The sequence below is a fragment of the Equus quagga genome, chromosome 11 (assembly GCF_021613505.1).
Source record: "Equus quagga isolate Etosha38 chromosome 11, UCLA_HA_Equagga_1.0, whole genome shotgun sequence".
Lineage (NCBI taxonomy): Eukaryota > Metazoa > Chordata > Mammalia > Perissodactyla > Equidae > Equus > Equus quagga.
This window is the reverse complement of record NC_060277.1, coordinates 64069087-64089026: the sequence shown is the minus strand read 5'-3', so window position 1 is coordinate 64089026 and position 19940 is coordinate 64069087.

Genomic DNA, 19940 nt, shown 5'->3' with positions numbered 1-19940 from the left:
GTCTATTCCCTCCGAAAGTGAAGCAGCCAGCCTCGCTCACTTCGAAGTCCCTGCAGGCTGTGCGGCTTTATGATTCCTTTTCCTCATTTCCCCCTGGATCTCTTTTCTCCCGAGTCCTCTACTTGTTTTCCCCACATCTCTTCCCTTTCCCTTTCTTTCCCTCTTTTTTTCCTTCCCATTCATTCTCCTTTGACTGTAAAATGGAGTTCAATTACACACATGTATCACCGTATCTCGCAAGAAACAGCCCCTGTTTTTTTAATAAGGTCTTTACGCTCCCTATTAAAAGAGGGAAAGTTGAATATTTTATAGTTTTCTCTTGGAAGTCACCTCCTCGTTCTCAGCCTTCATGAAAGCACTCTTCATTGGTAACATCCCTTCTTGTGATTCTGCAGAGTTCGATTCCCGCAGAAAGAGAAGCATCTGCTTCCCTCTGGGCCTTATTCAGTTGCATTTTAGTTTTACTTTGGCCGGTGACTCTGCTGAACTATCTGTGGGATTGTGGTTAAGTTTTCATGGTAAGAGACTGGAATTCGATAGCACCCACAGAGAGAGCTCCCGGCCTCTGCCCGTTAGGCAGGTTTAAATTTTCTCGGTTTCTACCTGTCGGAGGAGGAAGAATTCATCCGCGTTGCTTTCCCCTTCTCTGAAGGCCGACCCTCACGTGTGGCGTGGGTGGGGTTTCCTACAGCAGCAGTTCTCAAACTTTCTGTGCTCAGAACCCCTTCACACTCTTAAAAATGACTGTGAACTCAATGAGTTTTGGCTTATGTATTGGTCATAACTATTGATATTTACTATATTAGAAATTAAAATAGAGAAAATTTAAAAATATTTCTTAACTCGTTTAAAATTACTACCAAATCCATTACATGTTAACACAAGTAACGTATTTTATGAAAATGACTATATTTTCTAAAACAAAAATGTTAGTGAGAAGAGAAGTATTGTTTTCATTTTTGCTACTTTCTTTCGTGTCTCCTGAATAGAGGACCACTGGATTTTCACGTCTACTTCTGTATTCAATCTGTTGCTGTATGGTTTTTTTTTTTTTGGTTAAAGTAACTATAGAAAATCTGGCCTTACATAGTTATGAAATTTCGAAAAACAAAGAGTATTTTAATTGCCTTTTCAAAAATTGTGGATATTTTTCTTCGAGACTATACCAAAACTTGAAAAGTGCTAGTTTCTTAAAGGCTAGTTGCAATGTGGAATCTGAAATCTCATCAACAAACATTTTGTGCTCAGTTACATTATAATCCGTTGGTCTGGCTTAAACTTTGAATGGATCTTTCACCCATGTGTGAATATCATACATTGGTTATTTGGAAAATATTGGTTCACTGAATTATACAGAACTTCCAAATGTTGACACGTTTCATTGTTTAATAGAAAAAAATCACAATCATTAATATCAGCACTGTTCTCATTAAAAAATTCTTTCAGTATTAGGAAATTGTCAAGCTAATAGTGGCAGGTACAGATTTTCCAAAATTCTAATTTTTGCTTGAAAGCTCAAAGCTGTCATTAGTAGCAAATATTATCAGTTGTTTTCCTTGAAATAATGAGCACACTATTCTTTTTCAAGAAAATGGCTGCCAAATATCCAACTCTGAATAATCATAGTTTGCCCACTAGTTGTTCTCTCAAGTAAAAATGGTCTTTGAGAATAAAGTGGCTAGTTCATCTTGCAACTTATACAACTGCACATGTGCTCTTCCTTGAGACAACCCCAAACTCTGGTGTGCAGCGGGAGTGCTTTATGCAGACTTCCCATTTTATCACATAGAATATTATAAAGATGTGTACACAAGTGAGATATGATAAAATTAATAATTTTTACTGCTGTAAATTTTAAGTCATTTTAAAGCGAAGCTGGCTTTTTAAATTAAAAAAAATTTTTTTTTCAGTGCCAGTGTATGGCAGTAAAGAATACAATGATTTCTAGTAGTTTGGTGCTGTCCCTCAATTTGTAATAAAGTACTAGAAGTTTTATCCATCCTTGCTTTTGCATCATTGGGAAAACACAGTGAAAAAGACAAATAGCATCCAGATATTATTATGGAAATTGTTTTGACCTCATGTACCTCCTGAAAAGTTCGCAGGGATCTCCAAGGTTCCACGGCCACACGTGGAGAATGGTTGCACTGTGGCAAGAGGGAATCTTGTCAGGTTACAGGTTTATGACCTTGTGTTACTTAACTTGACTTAGTGTTAAACACGATACCCAAAGTGTTGGAAGATGATCCACGTTAAAATCTTCTGCAACAGTATCTCTGTGGTGGGGACTGGGGAATCTGAATTTTTCCCAAGGGCCTCAGGCACAGTGATGTGTGGGAACCATTGGTTTAAAGCATTATTTTGCTTTTCTAAAGCCACTCTTTCTAAAACAATGGCATGGTCCCATTGGTCATCCACAAAAAGATTTTAGGCAAATATTTCTTAATTTTAATAATTATATACTCATTTAAAGCCTATTACCTTATTCTATCAAAATATGCCATCAATTGTAAAATAAACTATTTTGTGTTTCCCAAATCAATTAAAAAATACAGCTAATTATGATACTCCTTCCATTGATTATAAGGTGCATCCCAAGTTCTGAGATAACATTTTGTGAAACATGTGAAGAAAATTAGAATTGATAAAATACGATAATATGCGCTTCCCATTTATAGATTGTGTGATATCCGTTTATACTAGTGATATAAAATGGTGTTTCTCAAACTTTGGTGCGCTTATGAGTCCAACTGGGAGTCTTGTTGAAATGTACATTTTGATTCAGCAAGTCTGGAGTGGAGTTTGAGAGTTTGAATATCTAACGAATGACTCAGCTGATGCTGATGTAGATGGTCCATGCATTCATTGCAAGTATATAGGGTTACTTTAAAAAACAAACCTAAGAAAAAGAAAGGAATGAAAGTAAATAAAAATATTAAGTGAATTAACAGTAATGGTGTTAAATGGATATGGCAAAATTTGTGGTGGTGGTATGAGAATAAAGCCTGAAGTTGGGGAAAGACTGCACTAGCTCATAGTCAAGCTATATTTTTTAGGCCTCTTAGAAAAAGAAGACTTTCCATCTGGGATTCAAGTCACTACCAGTTTTGAGGTGGAGATTTTTCTCTTTTCACCCTAGACCACTCTCACGGTGACTCAGAACCCAGTGGCTCCTAATTTTACTACCTAGATGGTATGTGAGTTGTATCAGCAATGTTCTTGCAAAAGTGATGTCTGGCCTACTTGAAATTGTTCAGGGACAACTCATTTCCATCTTGGGCAGGTTTCACAGGCCAAAGATTCTTCTTGCTTTAAACTAAAATCTGGCTTTCTGTAACTTCAGGTCGATCTATCCTCATTCCAGCTCTTGGTAACAACAGAAAGAGTTCAGACCTTCTTCCCGCAACACCCCTCTTCACCCATTTGCTGGCTGCTCTGTATTCTCCTTAGCTTTGGCTTCTCCATGCTAAATAGCCCCAGCTCTACCTTCATCTGCTTCTTCCATGATGTACTTCTGAATCTCCTTTACTGTCACGGTGAACCTACCTCTGTTAATCTCTTAAAGTGAGACATCCAAACCACGCGTCATCCTCCATCAGCATGTGCCCTCACCTCTCTTGACCTAGGTGTAATGCCTGAGGTGGTGACTGCCTTTTGGCAGCCTCGTCACACTGCTGACTCACCGCTCACTGTTGAGCAAAGCCCCTCAATCCTCCGCGTGCGTGTGGTTGCTAAGTCAAATCTTCTCCCCATATTATGCACCTGTGTTCTGGGACCCAAGGGTGAAACCATTCTTTCTTGGCTGATAAACTTTGCCTTGTTAGGTGTGATCCAACTCTCTGACATGACTCCTGGTGCCCCTGGACTCTAACCCCAGAAAGTCCACTAATTGGCCTCTTCTCTATTCCAAGAGCTTGAACTACTTCCAATCCTACATAACCATGTCCCTTCAACCACCAACTCTATTTCTGTCTTTAGAAGTCTTCTAATTGAGATGGCTACCCCAGTCCACCTAATCCTCGCCACCGCCATCTGAGTGCTCCTTCTTCTCTCTGTTTGCTGTCAGTGCACCATGACACGGCTCTTGACTTTCATCCCTCTCCTGGGAATTTCTCAACTATATCTCATCAGCAATAGTGTGGTCGTGACTCAATTATACTTGTGTTTCCTTGGTCCTAATTCATCTAGAATTACCTCTAATAAACACAAATTTTGCAGGAGAGGGGAGGAAAGTGTTTTTATTCCCATACTGTGCAGAGGTTTGAATTGCTCTCTATCCTCTCAGTGTCACTTGTGAGTAAAGGCACAGCCTGGCGGATTTAGGGGTGCAGACTCTGCTTAAGAAATGGCAAAATTAGCCTGTGTGTGAAGACTTAATCTTGACCCTATAAACACCACGTTCTGGGCCAGCTAAGTATATTGACCTGGAGCTTCCTTGTCAAAGTTCTGCACTGCATTTTATACCTATTAGTGTAACGAGCAAATTTGGGGAGACATTCTTCCCTGAGTAAAAACTGCACATTTCATAATCTGTTTTTAAGAATCCTTAAGTAATTGGTTTCACTTTCATCAATGTCAGTTTCTTATGAGTGCAGCAAGAATGAGAATGTGTAAAGCAGTGTTTGCTAGTTTCAATTATTGCATTCGCAGTCAAGCGGAATGTAACTCTTACCTTCTTGGTTCCCAAAGTGATGGTCAGTGTCCTTCAGGAATGAAGTGTCTTCTTGGGGGTTATTTCAGATATCAAAACCAAACAAAAACAAAGAATAAATCAACTACAAAGAGTTAAAATAAATGTAGAAACTGTGTTTGTTCCAAGTTTAACTATATTTAAATAGGTACATAGTATACGACGTGGGATGGAAATAAATTTGCCAGTTTTCCCTTCACTTAAATCATCATTCTTTACATAAGTGGTTAACTACAACATTTGATTAACACTTTCTCTGAGTATCTTCTGTGTGTGCAAAGTACCATGTCAGCTCCTTAAGGTGGTACAAAAAAGAATAAAGACAGTCTTTGCCCTTTAGAGGAATGCAAAAATTCAGTAACTGTTAAGGGAAATGCTCAAATAAATCTTTGAACAAGGAAGAACAGGACAAATTCTGTAGGAGTCTAAATGAAGTGTTATGGGGACTTAGAGAGACGATGCTTCTGGCTGAGGGTAGAGGGCTGTGAGAGGTCAGGGAAGAAAGAAAGGAGGGAAGGAAATGATCCAGATTGTAACCTCGATGCTTAGAGCCAGTACTTGAATTCTTTTGGCAACAGGAGAAGAGTTGTAAACTGGAGGCAAGACTTTAAGAGGTCTAAGGAGAGCACCTCTGTTAGATATCATAAATTCTCTCGGAGAAGATGAAGGTAGGTAGGGCAGCTGAAAAATCACCTAAGACTAAGAAATCTCAGGTCAGAAATAGGAGTTTATAACCTATGTGATGATCTCAAGGAGGCACGAGAGTCTGAAAAATTTTCGGTATCTAATTTAATTTAAACAAACTTCCCACGTACTCTGCAGGACTTCTGTGGAACCGGGGTGGGGGGGGGGGGCGTGTCATGAAACACCATTGAGGCAGGAAGAGACATTTCAACACTCGGTTTCCTCCTTCCCTGTCTTTCATGAGTCTCTAATGGTCTCCAGCTATACCCCAAAATTCTCACAAATTTCTCAGGAAAAAAAAATTAAATGGTTACACAATATATTTTGAATCCTTAGTTCAAAGAAATACAATTTGGAGGCAGAACCTCGGTTTTGTAATTCCAAGTTTTGTTAAGTAGCTGTTGTAATTTCTTTGGGCTTTGGTTTCCTTCTGTAAAATGAGACAGATGGATCAGAAAAATCTCTAAGATTCCTCTTAGCCCTGGGAATCTATGAAAGAAAGTACTCTGGTGGAGATGGTGGCCTGAAGTCAAAGTGTCACAAGTCTCCCAAAGCTGGAGTCCCTCTGAGGGGTGCAACTACAGTATCAGACATGACCCAGCCCAAAGTCCACAAGGCATCCCATGCAAGACCAATCTGGAAAGCAGTCAATGTTAACCAGGCTATGATGCATTCTAGGATGGATAAAACGCTTGGGAGAATTTCTTCCTGCAATCATCTCCCAGAAATCCTGACATGGGAAAAAAATCTAAACAACCATGAAAATTTCAAATAATACTTCATGGCAATTACAGAAGAGAGATCACAAATTAACATGTTTATTTGCTAACTGCATAGTATAACACCAACCTAAACAATTACAGGGGGAATTATGCATCATATTCAGTTTTATTCTGCAGGTTACCTTATTTTTGTTCATAATTGCATATCTTCTTATCTTTTTACTCCTTGTAAAAGCTTCTTGAAAGACAATGACCTGTTTTGCTGTCTTGTCTCCCACACTGCCCTTATCGCAGGACCTTACATTTGGTAGGCCCTCAGTAAAGGTTACTGTGTTGTCTTCCCTCCTTGACTGGTAACCTGATTAGGTGTAATCACAGCTACATGGAGCAAAAAAGTGGGCACTTGTGAGCACTTACCTTGAGATGCTGCGATCGGAGCAGTTTCAAAGTGTGGCCCCCACCTCTCTTTATACTCCCAAATCTGCCAGCCCAGCACTCTATCTTGGCTATATTTGGGGGATCACCATTTACTCATTAGATGTAAATGCGTTGCAGCCCTGATCTCTCACTCTTGTTAAATTACTTGGATAAATGACCAGCGGAGGCTGCATAATGCCAAGTCAGCTGGGTAGGGATTTTGACGCTGGACACAGATCTTTGAGACTTAGAGTCCTAGGGGCTGGAACTGGGGCAGAGTGTGCTAAGGTCAGTGAAGGGCAGAACCACAGGGTGAATTGTCAAGCAATGGGTGATCAATAGCAGGGACGTTAACCACATCTCATCTACCTAGCATCGATGTGGGATGGTGTTCACTTCTTCTCAGAATTTTCCGGAAAATTTAAGATCTACCATTTAACACATTGTTATTTATGTATTTAAAAAAATCCATCGATGAAGAGAAGGTTTCTAAAATGTATTACTTATTATCTTATTTCATTTAATCTAGTAACTTGAATAGAATTTAACTTTTTCCTGATCACACAGGGGCCTGGGAGGTTGATGTAATGAAGTTGTCAGAGATATTAGTTTCTTGGTGGATTTTACCCTGCACTAACTGTTCTCAGATGGCTATGAATTTTTGTGTCTACTCATTAGTTTTTATATCTTCATCTTCATGGCCAGTGTCTCAGCTGTAATTCTTTCTGTGGTTGTATGTTTGCCTCTTGTAGGCATGATTTTGCATTTTCCTAATCTGCTGTAGACTGGGAAACAGATTACAAAGATCAGGCTAAAGTCAGAGTCAACAATTTCTGCAGGAAGTTCTAGAGGGTTCTAATGGAAATATGTGGTCTTTGTGACAACTCTTATGGTTGCCCTGGGGGATTTTTTTGCCAAAACATTTGTGATTTTGGATGTAGGAACAGCTGTACATATAGAAGTTAGAGCCACTTACAGTAATATAACCTGACCAGTTTAAATTGTATATGATCAGTGTTTACTGAATCAAGGTTTCCCATCCAGGCTTCCAGTGGGTAGTCTCCGGTAGGTGGAGCATTTCCAAGGGAGAGTTTGTATTAGTCAAGATAAATTTGTGGGCAGAGGAGGAACAGATAGGAATAGGACTTCCACATAGTGTTTTGCAAGGTAGGTTTGACAGAATGCTGATTTTGAGAGAAACTGTGAAATAAATGGTCCCATGGTTAAATGCGTTTGGGAAATGTGGCAAGCTCTATTCCCTGCTGTTAGAGATTCCCTGTAAATACTAGTATGTTAAGGGATCTGACAAAGCTTTCAGTAAAGAAATATGAATAACTTCTTTGTACCTGGTGACTTGATGTTGGAACACCATCTTACTCCCTGTTCCAGAAAACAAGAAGGGAAGGCTGAAGTCTGTCACCCATATGGAAGTTGTCTCTGTTTCTCAGCACCATTTGTCCTAGAAGAAAGCAACAGAGAGATGATCAGGCATAAATCCAGCTGCTTTTATTCAAGGAACAGCCTTTTGTACATAGCAGATGCTCAATAAACGTTTGTTCTGGTGAATAAACGAGTCAAGATGATTCATGGGGAATCTGTGTTGAAAGAGGACTGAAGTGATAAGGGGGAAAGAATGGGACCAGACTCCATCTCACTTAATGGTAATAGTTTACGTTTATTAAGAACTCGCCGCACGCCAGGCTTTACCCACACTGGCTCACTGAAGCTTCGTGAACAGTGCGGGGAGGTAGGTGCTGATATCATTCCCATTTCACAGTCAAGGAAATTGGGCCACTAAGAGTTTAAGTAAGCTGCCCAAGGCCACACAACTAGTAAGTGGCAGAAATGAGATTCAAAGTTCTCTGGCTCCAGTCCCTACGCCTATCACCTTTCACTTGATAAGCACGTCATTTTTGAGCACCTGCTTGGCACAGGGCTCTGTGCTGGGAATAGGGAATGGGATGCGAAATAGGGTCACTGCCCCAAAGGAGCTGATAATGGACGTGGGAAGAGAGTACATAGACATGAAAAGGATAAATCACTTCTCCAAGGTTAAACTAAATGTCAAACTGCCAAAATGAGCAGGATGCACAGTGGATCAGATGTGTATGAGGGATTTGAAACTATACATAAAATATTATCACAATTGCTACAGATGATAATGACACTACTTTGGAAGAAAGAAGAGATCTATAGGGGAGTGGTGACTGTGGAGATAATAATGACCTTTTTGTAGTACTTTCCAGTTTACATAGCATCTTTGTATATTTTATTATGTTTAATTTTCTCTGCAAGCCTGAGGGGTTTATACTATTTATATTATCATTATTCCCATTGTCCAAATGGGGAAACTGAGGCCTGAGAGGCTTAAGAGATTGGCCAAATGGCCCCACAGCAATAGAGCCAGAATTGAAATCCAGGGTTTCTGATTCCAGAGCCTCACTTTTTCCTCTATCCTCTCCACTCTCTTGCAGAGGGTGGGCCTTTATATGGGTGAGAGGAACAGCGAGGGGGATCCAGTCTTGGGGAACTGAGGGATCATGGCTTTGAGACAAGACTTCCCAGGGTGTGTTTCAGGAAGGTCGACCAGGCAAGCCTGGAGTGAGGGGTTGGGGTGGGTAGGGGGCAGAATGGCGGTGAAGGCTGGAGAAGTGGGCCGGGCTTGTTTGAGATGGGCTTCCAATGCCCAGCGAAGGAGTCTGGACATTATTCTGAGATCCCTGGGGAATCACTTGAGATTTTGAGCAGAAAAGTGAACATATATATATATTTTTGAACATGACTCCAGAATTGATGATACGATATAATGAAGAGGGGAGAACCTGGGGGCCTAGAACCATTTAGCAGCTATTTAAAAATTCTTAGTATAAAACTTGTTGAGATGATCATACAGGCTCTCATGACTTCTGGGGGCAGCCAGCAGTTAGAAGGGTTAAAATTAGCTCCTGGATGCCTCTGCAAATTCAGATCTGTGTTAAAACTCTCTAGAGCACCAGAGCGCTGGCCTTCACTATGGCTGTGCCCTGGTGTCTCTGAGTCCATCCTGCAGAGTCGAGGAGAAGTGCATTGTGCGGATCAAAGTTTTTCTGCCTCACTGTCCCATTTAGATGCAGCAGATGAGAAGACTTTTAAGCCCCAGGAAGTAAAAAGACCTCTGTGAGTTGCAGGCTTATTTTCGGAGGTCCTATCTCATGTTATAACAATACCTTAAAATCCACTCAACACACATTAAAAATCTACTTTCATTGAATGTAAACAATAATTGTGGTGTAAAGTGAGGAGGGCCTTGACTAAGCAAGATAGAAATGAGATTTAAGAGGAAAGGGGAAACTCAGAGATAGCCGGAATGCAGGATCCGCAGGACTTTGATGACTGCCGGGTTTGAGGCGGGAGGAGGAATCAGAGAATCCTGTCTTTCATCCAGTCCTCATTTCAGCCTGGAAATCTAGGGGATGACACCAGCCCAGAGGAAATACTAAAGAGGGGAAAGACGAGTTTAGATTTTAGATGTATTGAGGTCAAAATGATGGTAATGTTCAGCTGGTAGAGAGAGATGAGGGGTCAAAGTTTAAAGGAGAAGTCAAGGCTGAAGATGTAGGTCTGTGTGTTTTTGTGTGTGTGGAGGTGTCGCCTGTATAGAGGTGACACGAACTCATTAAGGAGGTTGAGTTCTCAGAGGAAGGCTGCATGTTTAGGAGGTGGGAGGAGGGAAGGAAGGCAGAAAGAATGGGGAAAATAAAAGCTCATTCTGCAGGGAAGCAAATACCTGAGTGAGATCTTGCTGGAGCCCAAAGAGCCAAGTGGGTCCATATTTTACTTCTGCCCTTTACTGACTGTGGCTGGTCACATCACCTCTCTCAGCAACTGTGGTGTTTTCCCTTTCAGCCGCAAAGTCAGACAAATAATTCTGTTTCTGTCCAAGTCACGAGGATGGTGTGGGGGGTCAAATGAGATACTGTCTTCCCATGTATATGTGGCTGTCTCTGCATGCAGTCTGTTTCCAGCCCATGCCAAACAGTGTGTTTTGATCTGTGTCATCCTTGACACAGACTTTAGCAGATAATGCATGACTGCCAAAGACGGAAGCCAGCAATGTGGACTTTACTGAAGATTTTGTATGAAGAAACATAGAAGAGGATTATATTACACACCTTGATGCTAGTGGTTCATTCCTTTCTTCCCCTGAGGTGTATCTCCCCCACTCTTACTGGCACTCAGTTGTTACTGTATTATGGGGAGCCTTTTAGCTCTGCCATAGACCTGCATTCCTATTCATCATGGTTACTCAAGAAAATAAAAGTCCTCAAGTAAAGAAGACCACTTTCATCCTTGGAAAGTTTGGTGACCACCTATTTTTACTCACATATGCCCTTTTGGGGGACTCACCTTACCCTGCCACTACCCCCTGTAGTCCACAGCTCACATCCCACACTGCCGTCCCATCTCTCTCTAACCTGAGAGGAGTTCTGTGAGTGAGGGTTTTCTCCAGGCTTGTTACAAAATTGTTTTGTCAGCTCTAAAGTGAAAGGAACTTTATTAGTAGTATCAAAAGAAGTCAGGGGAAGCGATATTTTCAAGAGAGAGGATAGAATGAAGAGCACTAGAGAAGCTGGAGAAAAGGAGGATCATGAGAAGGATATTGGACTGGTCAGGGAGGTGATCTTGATATTAATGTCAGCAGGATGGTGGGGGTAGAAGCTTTGACGGCCAGGGATTAAGGAGTGAGCAGCTGGTAGGGAGGAGGAAAAGTTTTCCTGATTTTCCTAGGAGCAAATCTCTCCACCAATCACGATATAAGATGCCTTCAGAGGAAGTGCAGATTCGGGTGGTGCAGAAAGACAAGGCAGTAGCAGGGCCAACGAGAGAGGACTAGGAAAAAGTGTGATCCACGTCAGTCCTCAGAGGGCTACTTGAGAAGAAAGGGCAATTAGCTGTGCTGATAGCGGGATCACACTCACCCCTCACAGCTCTCTAAGAGCTTATGTAACAGATGAAGTTTCAAAAAGCAGCAGGAAGCTCCCTCGCCAGGAACAGAAATTTCTAGGTGAAAGTCATGGGACAGGTACATTAGTGAGCGACGTGAATTTATATGTGAATGCCTAATTAAAGATTTAAGAGAGAATATTAGATTCCAGAATGAGAGAGGGCCTTCAATATGATCTAATCTAACCCTAAACTTACAGAATCAGAAATTGAGGTTCTGGACAGGTTACCTAATTAATACTAAAGGTAGAAACAGACTCTCCTCTTCTGCTCTCAAACTCAGGAGAGCTAGTTCAGAGCTCTTTCAAACGCAACACACAATCTTCTTCACTGCTAGCATTTATACACTGAAATTTTGCAAAGCAGAAAGTTGATAGGGGATTATCAAGAGAATTATTTAAATGGACTCTTCTTAAATCTTAAAGAGGAAATAAATTTGTCAGTTTTATATGTTGGAAAACTGAGGCTTCGCAAGGTTAGGTGCCTGGTAATACAGCTAGCGAGGGGCAGAGTGAGAACTGGAAGAAACATCTTTGATTCCGAGTCTGGTTTGTCTTTTCACTACAATTCAGCTGCTTCTGGTTTTGCAAGATCCTGTAAGACACTAATGCTCTCAGAATCATACATGCATCTCAGAATTACACACAAACCAGGCGCCCTTCTCTGAAACAACTTGGAGAGATGTGTGGATGGCCTGGGAACATTATGTTCAGAGAAGAAGTCCTACCAGCTAGGTCTGCTCAATAAACTGGAGACTTCCCCGCCTGGCCCCATCACCTTGACTGATACCTGCAAGGGTCAGAGTCTCTGTCATTTACCTTTTTTTGTCTATTAGTTGTGTTTTGGTTATTTCAGTTGCTTAAAGCCTCATTAGAACTAAGAAAAGAATAAGCAATTCCTTTTACTTACTGCTATTGGGTCTTAAAAGATGTGTCCTTAAATAAAAAAAAAGATATATCCTTTGCTGGACATAGCCAAAATATGCATTTATATTGTTAAAATTCATGACAATGTAGTAACTAAGAATTGACCTTGACCGTCAGAATGCTGGGATTCAAATACTGACTTTACCATTTAAACTATGTGAATTTGGGTAAGTTATTTAACTTTTTAGAGCCTCAGTTTCTTCATTGATAAAATGGTGGTAATAGCGACATGAGATTCTAGTGACAACTCAGTTAATGAATGCACAACAGGGTACTATTTAGAAGTGATGTGATAGTTTGGAAAAAGGAGAGTGGGCGGGACCTGAGATTTAGAAACCAGGAGCTTTCAGTAGAGAAAGCACCAACCCCTGCTGGTGCCAGAGGGCCCCGGAAGGCAGGACAACATCTATGGTGTTCTCTCATGTCTTGTTTGTTGCTGTTTGGTGAGACTGCCAGCTGACTACAGCCTGACCATGGTCCATCCGGTCCCTCCATCCTACCTGCCATGTGTAGCCAATTTCCTGTTCAGATGGCCCAGAACACTCTTAGGTCCACACCCTCACCCCGCCTGCCGATACCTCCCCCCACAACAATAAAACAAAAGGAAGATGGAGCCTGGATACCTGAAAGTAGGGTGACCAACAGTCCTAGTTTGCTTGGGACTGAAGATGTTCCTGAGACCTTTAGTTTTAAAATTGGTACAGTCCTGGGCAAACTCAGATAAGCTCCTCATTGAAAGGTTGTTGGGAATATCATGGCAAAAGCCTCAAATCTGATCAAGCCAGGGCTAGGTGAAACTAGCTTGAGATCTTTCACCAAGCTAGATGGTGAAGAAATTCACACCTCAAACTGCTAATTTTGAAGCTGCAATGCACAGAGTCAGCAACACTCATTCAATTGTTTATTCATCATTAATTGAGGGCTTACTATGCTCTGGAGGATTTTAAGTGCTGGGGAACAACACAGGCAGTCTCTCTCCTCATGAAAATTCTATTCTAGGGGGCCGGCCCTATGGTCTAGTGGTTAAGTCTGTGGCACTCCACTTTGGCAGCCTGGGTTTGGCTCCTGGGTGCCACCTACACCTCTCATTGGCAGTCATGCTGTGGCAGCGACCCACATACAAAATAGAGTAAACTGGCACAGATGTTAGCTCAGGGTGAATCTTCCTCAAGCGACCAAAGGAAGATTGGTAATAGTTGTTAGCTCAGGGCCAACTTTCCTCAGCCAAAAAAAATTTCTATTCTAGGGTGTGTGTATATGGGGACAGACAACAAACAAACAGATATCTAATGTCAGTTAATGATAAACGCTCTGAAGGAAAGGAAAAGCAGGATAAGGAAATAGTGGTTGTGTGGTGTGTAAATGAGTTGATCAAGGAAACCTTCCTGAAGAGGTGATATTTGAAGTGAAGGAGGAAGCCATAAGACTATCAGAGGGACAGTATTCCAGGCAGGGGAAACAAATGTGAAGGCTCTGGGAGGTGAGCTGCCTGCACAGGGAAAGAAAAAAAGGCCAGTAGGGCAGGGGTGAAGGGAGCGAGGGAAACAGGAGTAGGGAATGAAGCGGCAGAAGTGGCCAGGGGCCAGATGGTCAGAGCTTTGCAAACTAAGGTAAGGACTTTAGGCCTTAAATGTCAGCTATTGGTAGAAAGGCGACTTTATTCTTCCTTATTCTGTGCTGCGTGTTGGCCCGATTATCTGCTCTTTTTCTATTCAGCTTTGCTTCATTCTGTCAGACAGAAAGAATTTACTGAGCGCCCCTCAGTTAACAGGTGGCTTATGAAGACACCGTTCCAGGCATCGTGGATAAAAAGTTGGTTTTCTCCAGCAGCTTATGATCTAGTTGGGGGTGTGCGGGTGGATCGCAGTACTGATAACGGAAGAAAGCACAGGAGTGCTGACTTGGAGGGACCCACCCAAAGTCCATTGGAAAGAAACAAAGTTTCAATTTACCAGGGAGGGGAGGATCACTTCCGGTGCGCCCCAGGGCATCATGGGGGAGCCAGGCTGAGGGAAGGAGAGGCCGGAAGTGCCCCGCCCAGAGCAAGACCCGCCTGGAGGCGACAGTGGGACGTGGGCGGTGAGTGAGGCTGTGAGAGTTTGCGGGCCCTGAGGGCCCAGCTGGTCCCCCGGTGTTCCCTGAGCCCCCGGTGTTCCCTGAGCCCCCGGTGTTCCCTGAGCCCCCGGTGTTCCCTGAGCGTAACTGCGGGAGGCAGAGGGCTGCTGGCGGCTGTGAAGCTGGCCGTGGGGCGGGAATTTGAACGCAGGACTCTTGACGTGACCGGCCAGAAGGAGATTTTGGAAAAATTTTTAAGTCGCCAGTTTCCATTTGAAATTTTTCATTGCCTGTGTAGGCACGTGATTGTACTGTATATACGTAAACTTATATAATAGATGGTGCTCAGTCCATTTTGGGTCCTAAAATCTGTGGCTATCAATTGAATCAGTTTTCGGAATCCTGGAAAAAATTATGATTCTGTTGCTCAAAAGGCACCACCTTTGCCATCCATGCTCTTATCAAAATTCCTCATAATTTGAGCCCTCGCGCTGCATCGTACCTCAGTTTCCCCAAGAGAGAGCCGTAAGCCATAGTTTCTGTGAGGAGGGGAGAAAAGAGTCCGCCCTCTTGTGAAGGTCAGGCTACTATAATCTAAGAAAATCCCCGTTTTGGGTGGGTCCCCAAGGGGAGTGTTTTCTCCTTCACCCCCGGAGAGGCTTTCTTTTTCCTTGTGGGCTCCGGAAACGGCATCTTGGTGGCCCGGGGAGCCAGGAGGGAGGAATCAGGCTGGTACATTCCAGCCTTAAGTAAGGTTCTTTCCATGTGCCCACAGCTGATTCTTCTGTTTCCCACTTAGGAAAATGTGACTGATACAGTCTGCAGCAAAGGTGCCTGGGGACACTGGCATGTGTAGCGTGTGCCCGGGCCTCTGCGCGCACTGACAGCTGCCGTGTTAGCCCTGGAATGTTAATCCCCCCTGAAAGCTTAGATGAAAGGCGACGGCTTTCAGCAGCTGTGCTAATGGTCTCATCCATCAAATGACCCTCTCCTCTTCACCTTTCTGTTGTCACTCATGGCCATGTCTTTGATGAGGGTGGATATGAAATCTTCTTAAGAAGCAGGGTAATTTTATTTATGTATTTAAAAACTATGAGCCTTTAAAAAAATTTCAGAGGTAATGTACACGTTGTAGAAAGATGGAAAAATATGCTGAAACGTGGAAGGCAAATTTTGAATCCCTCCTAAAATTGTAGCATACATGTCATCTCTACCTACATTTTGATTTAAGTCCTTTCTCACCTTTTTTTACATGTTTGTAAACATGTATGCAGTTTCTTTAAACACATGTTTTTAAACCGTGCACCGTTGGGATAGTTTTTTGTTCTGCCTTTAAAACTTAACAGATTATGAAAATTTTCTCATCATATGAACTCTTCTTCATCATGCTTGTTCATAGTTACATAGCCTTCCATCCTATAAATGTACCATCATTTATGTAACCAGTTTTCTGTTGTTGGACATTCAGGTTGCTTTAATTTTTTGTTCTTTTACATATTCTAGTAAACATATGTGTATGTAAATGTTTATACATGTCTTTAATTATGAAATTTATAGACTAGACTTTCTGGACAAAGGCTTATGGATGTTTTAAGGTTCACAATAGTGGCGTGCCTGTTGTTGGAGTCTCCACAGGAATGATATTGCATAGGAAAACAAAAAGTATTCACTAATGATTGTGCTTATCGTCCGATGTTGTAAATATTCAATAATCAACGTAACATGACTGCAAAATAAAATGACAGATCTTGTAAAAGTTGCAGAATTTAATCAAGTTGATGAAAGTGGTATTAGAAATCTGCTTGAATTTTGCAAAGCCGTTGACCACTGTGGATGCAGCAGCGCTGAACTGGCTGAGAACAGAAGAACTGAAAATGGACAAAGATGGTGATCCAGTAAGCATTTCAAGAGAATGAGTTTCAGGATCAAAGGATGAGGAACAACTTTAAAAATATCAATGAAAATAGGGGCCGCCCTGTGGCCGAGTGGTTAAGTTCCGGAGCTCTGCTTCAGCAGCCCAGGGTTTCGCTGGTTCAAATCCTGGGCGTACATGCCACAACTAGAAGGACCCATAACTAAAAATACACAACTGTGTACTGGGGGGCCTTTGGGAGAAAAAGGAAAAATAAAAATCTTAAAAAGAAAAATATCAGTGAAACCATCACACCCTTTTTGCAAAAAGGGACATTTTTAATGATTGCATTGCAAAAATTAAACATAAAGGATGCCGTTTCATATAAGATTGTGGGAATTATGTCCCTCTCCTCCCAACTCCCACATTAATTCATTCTCTAAGAATTAGCGGACAGTTGTAAGTATAATCTAAATCTTGTGCAATGTAACGTAAAGTAAAGTTATTTCAATACTTTGGCTTTATTTTTAAGATAAAATCCCAATCAGACTTTTCCCCCCCAAATTTACTATGTCATTTTGGACTTCATGGTAATTTAGATTCACTTTAAGTGGTGGTTTCCCCAGATGACGTGATTGGCCATGTAGAAAATCCCAAAGAATTTACAAAGAAACTCAGAACTATTAAGTGAGTTTAGTGGGGTTTCAGGATCTAAGATAAACATACAAAAATCAATTGTATTTCTATGTGCTATATGCTAGCAATGAACATGTGGACACCAAAATTAGAAATACAGTACCATTTACAATCACTTAAAAACAAAAGGAAAGAAAGAAAAAGAAAAATTTAGATGTAAATCTAACAAAGCGTGCAGGGCTGTATGCTGAAAACTACAAAATGCTGTTGAAAGAAATCAAAGATCTAAATAAATGGAGAAATATACCACATCCATAATTTGGAAGAATCAATATAGTAAATATGTTAATTTCCCCCAAACTGATAAATACATTTAATGTAATTCCTATCAAAAATTATAATTCTGGCTTTAAAGTTTGACATACAGTATTCTAATTATTATTTTCCCAAAGCACTATTATTGTAGTATTTCCCTCAATGAAAAATTTTAACCAGGGTTATGAAGTTATGACTGACATATAATAAGCTGCACTGTTTAAAGTGAATTAGACGTATGTATACACTGTGACACCATCATCGAAATCATGGTAATGAACATGACCATTGTCCCCCAAAGTTTCCTCCTGCTCCTTGGAATACCTCCTACTGTGCCTCTGTGCTTCCCATAAATCCTACCTCTCCATCTCTAGGCAACCACTGGTCAGCTTTCTGTCACTATAGAATAGTTGTTATTTTCTAGATTTTTATATAAATGGGATAGTAGAGTCCACACTTTTTCTTTGGTCTGGCTGCTTTCACTCTGCATAATTATTTTGAGATTCATCCATGTTTTTTTGTGTGTTGATTGTTTATTTCTTTTTATTGCTGAGTAGTATTCCATTGTATGGATTTACCACAATGTGTTTATCCATTCACCTGTTGATGGACATAGTTTTTGGCTATTACAAATAAATATGCTGTGAATATTTGTGTACAAGTTTTTGTGTGGACATATGTTTTCATTTCTCTTGCGTAAATACCTAGGAGTGGAATAACTGGAACAAATGGATAATTTCTTAACTTTTTAAGAAGTTGCCAAACTGTCTTCCAAAGTTGTTGTGCCATTTTACATTACCACTAGCAGATATGAGAAGTCCAGTTCCTCCACCTCTTGGCCAACGCTTGGACTTTTAGCGATTGTAATAGATATGTAGTGACATCTCATTATATTTTAATTGTGTTTTCCTAATAACTCATGATGTTGAGCATTTTTCATGTGCCTGTTTGCCATCTGTAAATCTTTTTTGGGGAAATGTTTGTTTTAATTTTTTGCCTCCTTAAAAATTGGGTGATTTGTTTTCTTTTTATTGAATTTTTAGATTTCTTTATATATTCTGGACTCAAGTCCTTTATCAGGGATATAATTTGCAGATACTTCCTCTCAGTCCGTGACTTCTCATTCTCCTTAACAGTGTTTTTCAAAGATCAGAAACTTTGAAATTTGATAAAGTCCGATCTATCAATCTTCTCTTTCGTGGCTTGTGCTCCTGGTGGTGTACCTAAGAAATCTTTGCGTAAGCCAAGGTCACAAAGATTTACTCTTATGTTTACTTCTAGACGTTTTTATAATTGTAGTTTTGGTTTTCACTTTGATCCAAAATTTTGTTTAGGAGAGTATTTTGAAATTTTTTTTGTTTTAAACTTTTGGTATGATTGTAGACATACTTGAGATTGTGGCCTGTATAATTTGTACTGTACAAGATTGGGGCGGGGGAGAGTGGATGCTAGAAGGTGGAAGAGGGACAGGAATGCATAAAATACAATTTTTATCTAGATTGCATTTTTGTTCTACTCCCTCCTCTCCTTCTGGAGATCAAACCCCTCATGTTTGTGCTTCACCAAATCTTTCTTGTCTTATCCTTCCATTTTTCCTAACTTCTTTCTCTCTCGTCTCTCTCTTACCCACCCACCCGTCCAGTCTACCAGAAAATCCTGTGTGCGCTACCTTCATAGTACATCAAGAATCCACCTACTGATCATCTCCCAGTGTTATTTCTCTGGTCTAAGCCACTGTGGTTTTTTATCTTTTATTTTACAATAGGCTCCCAGCTGGTCTCCTGGGTTCTACCATTGCCCTTTTCGGTTTATTCACCCCACAGCAGCCACAGTGATTCTTGCAAAATGTGTATTAGTATCACCCCTCTGCTCAAAACCCTCCTTTCCCATCTCACTCTGAGTAAAGGCAAAAGTCCTCAGGTAGCCCTTGGGCCCTATGAGAACTCTGGGCCCTCTGGTTCCTCTCCTTTGTCATAATTCTCTCTTGCTCATTCTCCTCCAGCCCTGCTGCGCTCCTTCCTGTCCTGTGACATGCCAACCTGCCCCTGCCTCAAGGCTTTTGCGTTTTCTGTGGTTCCCTCTGCTTGGAAATGCTCTGCCCTCATGTACTCACTTGGCTTACTCCCTTGTTTCCTTCAGGTCTTTGCTCAAATGAATGTCTTCTTATTGGAGATCCCCTCGTTCACTACTCTCCTCACAATACGAACTGCCACCTCCTACTTTTTAATTTCCCATTAGTGCTTACCGTCTGATACATTATATAGCTTCTTACTTGTTGATTGCCTTTCTCTGCTTGTAGAACATAAGCTCCCAGAAGGCAGGAACTATGCTTTATTCACTGCTATATCCACAGAATTTAGCACAGGGCCTGGCGCGTAGAAGATGCCCCATAACTGTTTGTGGAGCAGATAAATGAATGGGTCCTGTTTGAGGGGGCAGCCTGAGGGTGTGTTTTCCATAGGAATTCTTAACACTGCAGAGAGTTTTAATGAAAACAAATGTAGCAGAAGATAACTGTGTGTGTGTATGTGTGGATGGGAGGGGAAGATGGGAAAGGGGATGCTGGGTGGTGATGGAGGTACAAAATACTGAATGCCCTGCAAAGCCATATATAATATTAAAAAAATAATTTCTAGGTGGGAAAGTAAAAAATGACAGTC